Consider the following 8,311-nt stretch of genomic DNA (forward strand, 5'->3'; position numbering starts at 1 on the left):
TGGAGAAGAGAAGGCTCCAGGGAGACCTTAAAGCACCTTCCAGTGCCTGAAGGGGCTCCAGGAAAGCTGGGGAGGGACTTGGGACAAGGGCAGGGAGGGATGGGATGAGGGGGATGGATGAAAACTGGCAGAGGGAGATTGAGGTTGGACATGAGGAGGAAATTCTTTGGTGTGAGGGTGGTGAGAGCCTGGCCCAGGTTGCCCAGGGAAGCTGTGGCTGCCCCATCCATGGCAGTGTTGAAGGGCAGGTTGGATGGGGCTTGGAGCAACCTGGGCTGGTGGGAGGTGTCCCTGCCCATGCAGGGGGGTTGGGACTGGATGATCTTTAAGGTCCCTTCCAACCCAAACCTGTCTGGGATTCCGTGATTTCCCAATTCAAGGAGATTCCTGGTTTATAAAAGGATTAGGGCCCTGTTCCTAAACCCTGATTGCATCCTGCTGGATTGCACCAGTTCTCCCTCCACAGTCTTTCACTGCATCCTCAATGCTGCTTTGTATTACCCCCCAGTTCCCCTTTTAACAAATCCTTGCTGTGTTTTCAGTACCCCAGGACCAGCATTTCTCCTTGCCTGCAGAATCACTTACTCTCTCTTAAATACCAAAGGGTATTTAATCATAGAATCATGGAAAGGTTTGGGTTGGAAGGGACTAAGATCATCTAGTTCCATCACCCCTGCATGGGCAGGGACACCTCCCACTAGCCCAGTCTAGTCCACAACCAGCAGAACCCAGACCTGAGTCACTTCACATTTTATTTCCACAATATACAGCAGTTGTTAGGGCAGCAACAGACATAACAAAAAAAAGAGATGGAGGCACAATAACCATCTCTGCCAAAGCAATATGGATTAGTGTTTTCAGCAACGTTTTCTTCCCATCTTGTTCCCTGGAAACAGAGCTGGGTGTGTGGCAGGAACAGGCATCCCTGCTCAAGCTTTAAATCTGATTCTTTGAAGGTGTTTGCTGCTCTTTTTGTACTCACAGCCCAGGAAAAGCCTTGGGGTGCTCAGGCAGCATCAAGCACTCCAGGGATATGATTTGAGAGTGTGAAATGCAAAAAATGAATGCAGTGTTTCCAGAATCTTTTAAATACTTGTCTCTGAAGCCCCAGCAACAAGATTTTCCTGCAGTCTTTGGGTGGTGGGAATAAAACCTTCAAGTCATAAAGACTTGGAAGTCTTTAGACTTTAGAATGAAATCAGTTTTTAATCCAAAGAAATGCTGAAGATAAGCCCTGGCAGTGGGCTGTGTTGGGCCACCCCAGTTTCAGTCACAGTAACAGGGAAAGGTCAAACTCCCCTGGATCATTTCTTCTTGTTTCATCAAAGGTTTAATCCTCCCACCACAGCAATAAATGGAAATAAGGGCTGGGGCCTGTGTTGGAGACAGAAGTGCACTCTTTAAAAGCTCAGAGAACAGCAGTGTGCAGAGACCATCTTAAATACAACCTGAAAATGTGTAGAATTCTTTTTCAACCCCTTCACATCATTGCTAAATTGCTCCATATACCTGCTCTGGTTGGCGTGGAGGGTTCATGTATGATCCCAGACAGCATTAGAATAATTAGAATTCATAGACTCAGAACAGTTTGGGTTGGAAGGGACCTTCAAGATCATCTAGTTCCAACCCCCTGCATGGGCAGGGACACCTCCCACCAGCCCAGGTTGCTCCAAGCCCCATCCAACCTGCCCTTGAACTGCAGCCAAAGGGGTGAAATCTCTGGCACAGATGAGGAAAATGCTCTTTTCTATCCATTCTGGGAAGTATATATATATAAGAAAATCACACACACACACACACACATATATATATATAAGAAAACGACCCCAAAAATCTGATATCACTGAGTTGGGGGTTATTTTTTTACCTGATTCTGGCACCCACAGCACAGAATGACAGGTTTGCAGTCAAAAAGCCCTGCAGAAGGCTGAGGCAGAGGAAGAGCCAGGGAATCTATTCAGGGATGTGGCTGGAAGGCTGGTGCTCAGCCCGGGCCTCTGCGGGGTCACCTTCCCATCACAGATCAACCGAGACAAGGGATCAGGTCACCAAAATGCCAGGGTGAGTCTCTTCTCCCCAGAAACCTAAATTTAAAAAGGGCTTGGTGCACATGTAGCAAATGTTTTACCTTCTGTAGTTCTTCGTGGCACTTCCCATCCCCCAGCCAGGATGTCCCATGGATTTGCAGCAGGTCTTTCTCCCAAACCCACAGCGGGTGCATGAGGCGAGTTCCAGGTGAGCCTGGAACTCTGCTGCTCAGTCCTCCTCCCCACCTCTTTTTAGTGGAACAACCCAAACCACAAAATGTGAGAGGAGTTGCAGCCTGCAGCTGCACTGCTGCAACAACCAGAAAATGGCAAATTTTTGTGCTGCAACGTTCACCCCGTTGCAGAAATGACAATTTTCCCAAATCCCTTTTGTTTCCTGCAAGGAAATCCCCTATCACATGTCACCCTAAGAGGAGACTTGCCTGCAAGGTTATATGAGTAGTTTAGACTAGTTTAGAATAACTTAGTTCTGAAGGTCCTTTTGCTGCTGTCATAAAAGAGAACTCCCCAGTCTGGCAGGATCTTCCCACAGACACTGCTATGGAGACAGGTTGAGCTGGGAGAAAAGAGAGGTTTTATTTTCTGTTTCCCTGTGGTGTTGGCTTCATAAACCTGATTTTGCCAGATGACACTTGTTGTGATGTGATACAGGGAAAGGTACAAGATGTTCACAGCTTGAGGGGTGCAGGTTGCACTGGGGGGAGCTGCACAGCGTGGGCATCCAGCCCTTCCTTTGGAGGAGATCACAGTATCATGGGATGGTTTGGGTGGGAAGGGACCTTAAAGATCATCTAAATCCAAGACCCCTGCCTGGGCAGGGACACCTCCCACTAGACCAGGCACTGGAAGGTTCTTTAAGGTCTCCCTGGAGCCTTCTCTTCTCCAGGCTGAACACCCCAACTCTCCCAGCCTGGCTCCAGAGCTGAGCTGCTCCAGCCTCTGATCATCTTCGTGGCCTCCTCTGGACTCTCTACAGGAGCTCCATGTTCTTATTGTGGGGACTCCAGAATTGGACACAGTTCCAGGTGGGGTCTCCCCAGAGCAGAGCAGGGGGGACAATCCCCTCCCTGGCCCTGCTGCCCACACTGCTGCTGACACAGCCCAGGACAGGGTTGGTTTCTGGGCTCCAGCTCATGTTAAGCTTCTCATCCACCATCACTCCCAGGTCCTTCTCAGGGCTGCTCTCAATCCATTCTCCACCCAACCTGTATTTGTGTTTGAGATGGAGGAAAAGTTTCCAGAGGAAGTAAAGTTGGAGTAGGAAGAAGCATGTGTGAAGGGAAAACCAGGAGCATTCCTGGGAAGGTGGCACACAACAGGTGTCTGATGACAGCCCCCTGAAACTTTATTCCCAATGGGTGTCCTCTTGTAGGGTGCTAAAAATTACGGGTGCTACCTCTGCAGGATAAAAAGTTGAGCAACCTGAGAAGGGTGAATTAACACTATGATTAGTTTTCTACTTCTTGGCCTGACTTGGAGCCACAGAAACTCCTCCCTAACTTCTATCAGATGGGGGACTATTTTTACATGCCTTTTCACTGCCTTCCACCTACTCACAAAAGTCCTGCTGGTGACTTTCCTGTGTCACTTCCCACTAATTTGACTGCAACTGTTGGTCATTCTCACTGGTTTTAGCTATTTTATGCTGTGCTCTAAAGCAGAGTTACCACATGGCTGGGAGAGCGACTCAGCCCTCCCTTGGGAATCCTGGAGTGGCACCACTGGAGCTGATGTCCAGTGGTTTAGAGCTTCTACACCATCTTTTTGCCATCGTTTCTTAAGGGCTGAAGGCTCTGCTCTAGCCTGCTTGTAGCCTGCCCCTTGTCTCCCTCATTTCAACATTCTGAGGAGCTGCAAGGGGATGCAGAGGGAGCTGGATGCTGGGCTAGTCTAGGTGACATCATTGAATCATGGGATGCTTTGGGTTGGAAGGGACCTTAAAGATCATCCAGTTCCAACCCCCTGCATGGGCAGGGACACCAGTGACTGTCACTTTGTATAGTCTTTCTCCTCAGGTTTGTTCTTCAGTGCTTCCACACCCAGGCAGTCCCATTCATAGCACTGGGAACACTCCTATTTCTAGTAAGAAAATGCCTGATTATTTTTTTTTTAAGAAGAAGAAGAAGCAGGAGCAGGTGTCTTGCAAGTTTCTCCACCAATCATCTCTAGTTATAAAGGCAGGTTATAACTGTGGCTGTATTTGCAGGCAACAGTGGGACTTCCTCTCTTCAGAAATGGAGCAAGTTTCTATTTCAGGCGTTGCTGACTCAAGGGTGAGGTACCCAAGCTGATTCAGCAGCTTGGCAAGGCAGGAGGACTTCTGGGTATGAATGGAATGAGCAATAAATTTTGTCTTCATCTTACAGACACATCTATTTGAGTGAAGCCACCTCCTGGTGGCAGACATTTTGCCGAATAAGATCTACAGTCTGCACTGCTTTTGGTGTGGAAAGCCACACAAATGAGATGATCATCCAGCCTGCAAGAAAAACCCTGGTCCTGTGGGAGCCAGAGATTGCCACTCAGCTGGTTTTATCCTCCCTTTCGAGGTCCAAGCACATAAAAAGATCTTCTCACTTGGATATTTTATTGATGCACCTCATCCGAGACATGAAATCATGTCAATAACACCAAGCATTCGAACCCCACATTTCAGAAGGATGAAAACACACAAGGAAAACAGCCTGGCCACCCTGAGGAAGTGAGAAGAAAGCACCACTTACTCAGCTTCCCTGGTTTCACACGGAGAAGATGCCAGAGGAAACCCTCATGCTCTTCTTTAATGGAAAAGTGAAATAAACATCGTGATACTTCTCCAAGTTTAAAAAGCATGGAGGGGTAACAAACCTCCACAAATTCTTCTAATGTTTATTTATTAGTCTGTGAACAGGAGCCAGAAAAGTCTTGTTTTCAATCCCTAACATGTGTGCTCTCACCCAGAGGTGACTAGGATTCAAACCAGAACTCCTGATGAATGACACAGGTGACAACATGGATGAGGACACAGAAGCTGGTCAGAAGGTGAGATCCTGCTATTGCTGCAGGTGAGAAGGTGGGGATGGGGCATCTGTGCTGTCTGCCCTTCACCCCCCTGTCTGGGGATGGACTGAGCAGGTTTTAACATCTTTTCCTCCAATATTTATACTCTTTCCAGAGCCAGACAGGTTGATGAATCTCCACCTGGGGCATCCCTGGTGCTTTTTCTTTCAGGCTGTGAGTTCTCCCCTGAAAGCAAAACACTAAAAGCCACAGGCTCCTCAGCAGCTCCTCCCCAGCCACATCAACCCCAGCAGCAGGAGCAGGAGCTGCTGTTCTAGCCAGTGCTCCCCATGTCACATTGTTCTGCCTCACAGGGGGGTTGTGAAGTCTCAACCAGCACCATGTGGGTTGGCACATGGCAGAACCTCCCCGGAATAGTTTCTCACAGCTCCATCAGAGAAGCAGTAAAGCACAATATTGTGAATGTCAAAGAAAAGGCAACCCTCAGAGCTGACAAAGCTGAGCCTCCAGGAGGGAAGTAAATGCAATTCTATATACATCTCTTTAGTGGCATGAAGTGAAACGTGCAGGTAGGATTTGCACTTGCCCAGCTCTGTGAAGTCTCTCCTTTAACTGGGGCTCTGGGAGGGGAAACCAGTGGCAGAGTATTTTGGAAGGGCAGTCAGTTCTCTGCAGGAAAACCTCACAATTCCAGACACTGCAATGAACCCAGGGGCTCAAAATCAACACTGCGTGGTGGATCCCAGCTCCACCAGGATGTGCTCACTCAGGGTGCTGAGGAAGTGACCCAAGAGCATCACCTTCCTCAAAGGATGCTACAAACTGTACCCACGCTGACTGTGTTACAGTCCATGGGGTTACTCCTCCTGGATAAAAAACAAATCAGAAGGCAGGGGAGGGGAAATAAAGGATAAAACTTCAAACCACTTCTTGCCCTCCCAGTGAAATTGTACTTGAAATAGATACAAGCATCAGTGGCATTTCTTGGTTACTGCTTCCATCTATTTGATCTGCCTCTGGAATTCAGTGGGGAAAAATCTTCATGATAAAAGGCAAGAATAGTGTTCATGACATAACACTGGGTTTTTCCAAAGAACTTGATGGTGAGAGAAGCTGGGGAATGGCTGGGCTGGGGGAGCGGGGTGAGTGTTTCACCCACAGATCGGAGGGAGGAGCAGGATGGGAGTCTACAGGTAACAAATCCAGCAGGAGCTTTCCTGAGGGAGCAGGGATTCTGATGGAGCTGAAGGGTTGTGATCTGAAGCTCAGCAAAGGAGGGTTTGGACAAGTCTTCTCCAGTCCCATTTCCTCGAACCAGTAAACGAAAGCTGGGAAAGAGGAGTAGTGGAGATCAAAAGCAGCCTCCCACCAGTAGCCAGACAAAAAATGGGATCATGTGGGTCACCCAGTTAAAACCTGTGATGTAGCCAGTACCTTTGATGTGATTCTTCTTATTCCACGAACGTGCAAAGTCCTGCTTCACTCACGGGGGGAACGAGACACACTTCTCTGGCTTCTCAGCCAGAGCTTTGCTGCTGCTTGTCCCCTGTCTCCTGCACACCCCCCTCTGTGCCCAAAGTGTTGGTCCCTTTTATGTGCACACAGGGAAAACCCACGGGCACAGCCTCTCTCCTCGGGTGTGAGCAGCACGGACACACCTGCAATGTCATAAGCAGCAACAACAACCCAACACTATCCTAAAGGCTAAAAAAACCACATGCTTGAATTTCAGCACCTCTCATGTCTCCAAGCTCAAACCACCTGGTCTCTACAGCAACATCAGTATTACAGGTTTAGATAACAAAGCTAAAAACACAAGTTATTGGATTCTAAACTCTTAGTCATGGAGCCAATCAGCTTTTTTTCCCCTTTTTCCACCAAATTTCTTCCCATCCTTGGAAGCCCTTCTTTAATCCTCCAGAATAAATACACCCATCAGCCTTTATGGAGTAAAAACCTTTAAAGCACATTGAGATGAATCAATAAAAAGGTTGCCAAGAACCCTTGGTAAATGATCCATTCATAGGCAAGGCCAGGAGGCCACCCCTGCTTTCTGCTCCCACAGCTGAGGGAATTTCTTCCTCCTTAACAGTGTTCATCTCTAGAAAATATTGACCAGCCCAACCATTAGTTGGAATTGGAGAGATGGGGATGGAATAGCAAAAAAAAAAACACCCAACGCCCAATTATTCCTATTGATTGGAATGTTTTTTGATCACAGATTGCTTGGGAATGTGGGTACATCTGGAAATGCCAAGTATTACAGGTTTAGATAACAAAGTTAATACAAGTTATTGGACTCTAAACTCTTCACCATTGAGCCAATCAGCTTTTTTCCCCTTTTTCCACCAAATTTCTTCCCATCCTTGGAAGCCCTTCTTTAATCCTCCAGAATAAATACACCCATCAGCCTTTATGGAGTAAAAACCTTTAAAGCACATTGAGATGAATCAATAAAAAGGTTGCCAAGAACCCTTGGTAAATGATCCATTCATAGGCAAGGCCAGGAGGCCACCCCTGCTTTCTGCTCCCACAGCTGAGGGAATTTCTTCCTCCTTAACAGTGTTCATCTCTAGAAAATATTGACCAGCCCAACCATTAGTTGGAATTGGAGAGATGGGGATGGAATAGCAAAAAAAAAAACACCCAACGCCCAATTATTCCTATTGATTGGAATGTTTTTTGATCACAGATTGCTTGGGAATGTGGGTACATCTGGAAATGCCAAGGCCTTGGAAATGATGATAAAAAGATGTTTTACAACCTGGTTTCTGCACAGTAATAAGTGTATTTACATCAAAGCCAATAGAGGTTTCAGTTCCAGTGGGGCTGGGTACTTTCTGTGGACGTTAATAAATAAAGTGTGTCTTATGGAAGGTGTTGTGTTCGGGGAAGGGAGCGGGTGGCAGGGAGGGCTGTTGGGGAGAGGAGCACTGGAGTTGAGCTGGGAAAGGCTCCCCTGGGAACACCAGAGGGGGGGATTGAGGGGAGCAGGGGGCACAGCAGGGGCTGGGGAGGTGGGACCATCCCCGGGGAGGCAGGAGAGAGGGATGCAGAGCTGGGGTGAGGAGGGGAAGGAGCGAGCGCCGAGGGAAATCCTGCGCAGGAGGGAACGATAGGGAACGTCTGGGAGGAAGAGATAGCGGCGGGGAGGGAGCGGAGCGGGCAGATAGCGGCGGTTATCAGCGGGCCGAGAGAGAAGGGAGGGCAGGAAAATAGAACCCAGCGGCTTCCCAGCCCGCGGCGGGGGGAAAACGGCGCCG

The sequence above is a fragment of the Chaetura pelagica genome, unplaced genomic scaffold (assembly GCF_000747805.2).
Source record: "Chaetura pelagica isolate M959 unplaced genomic scaffold, ChaPel_1.0 scaffold124, whole genome shotgun sequence".
NCBI classification, from domain to species: Eukaryota; Metazoa; Chordata; class Aves; order Apodiformes; family Apodidae; genus Chaetura; species Chaetura pelagica.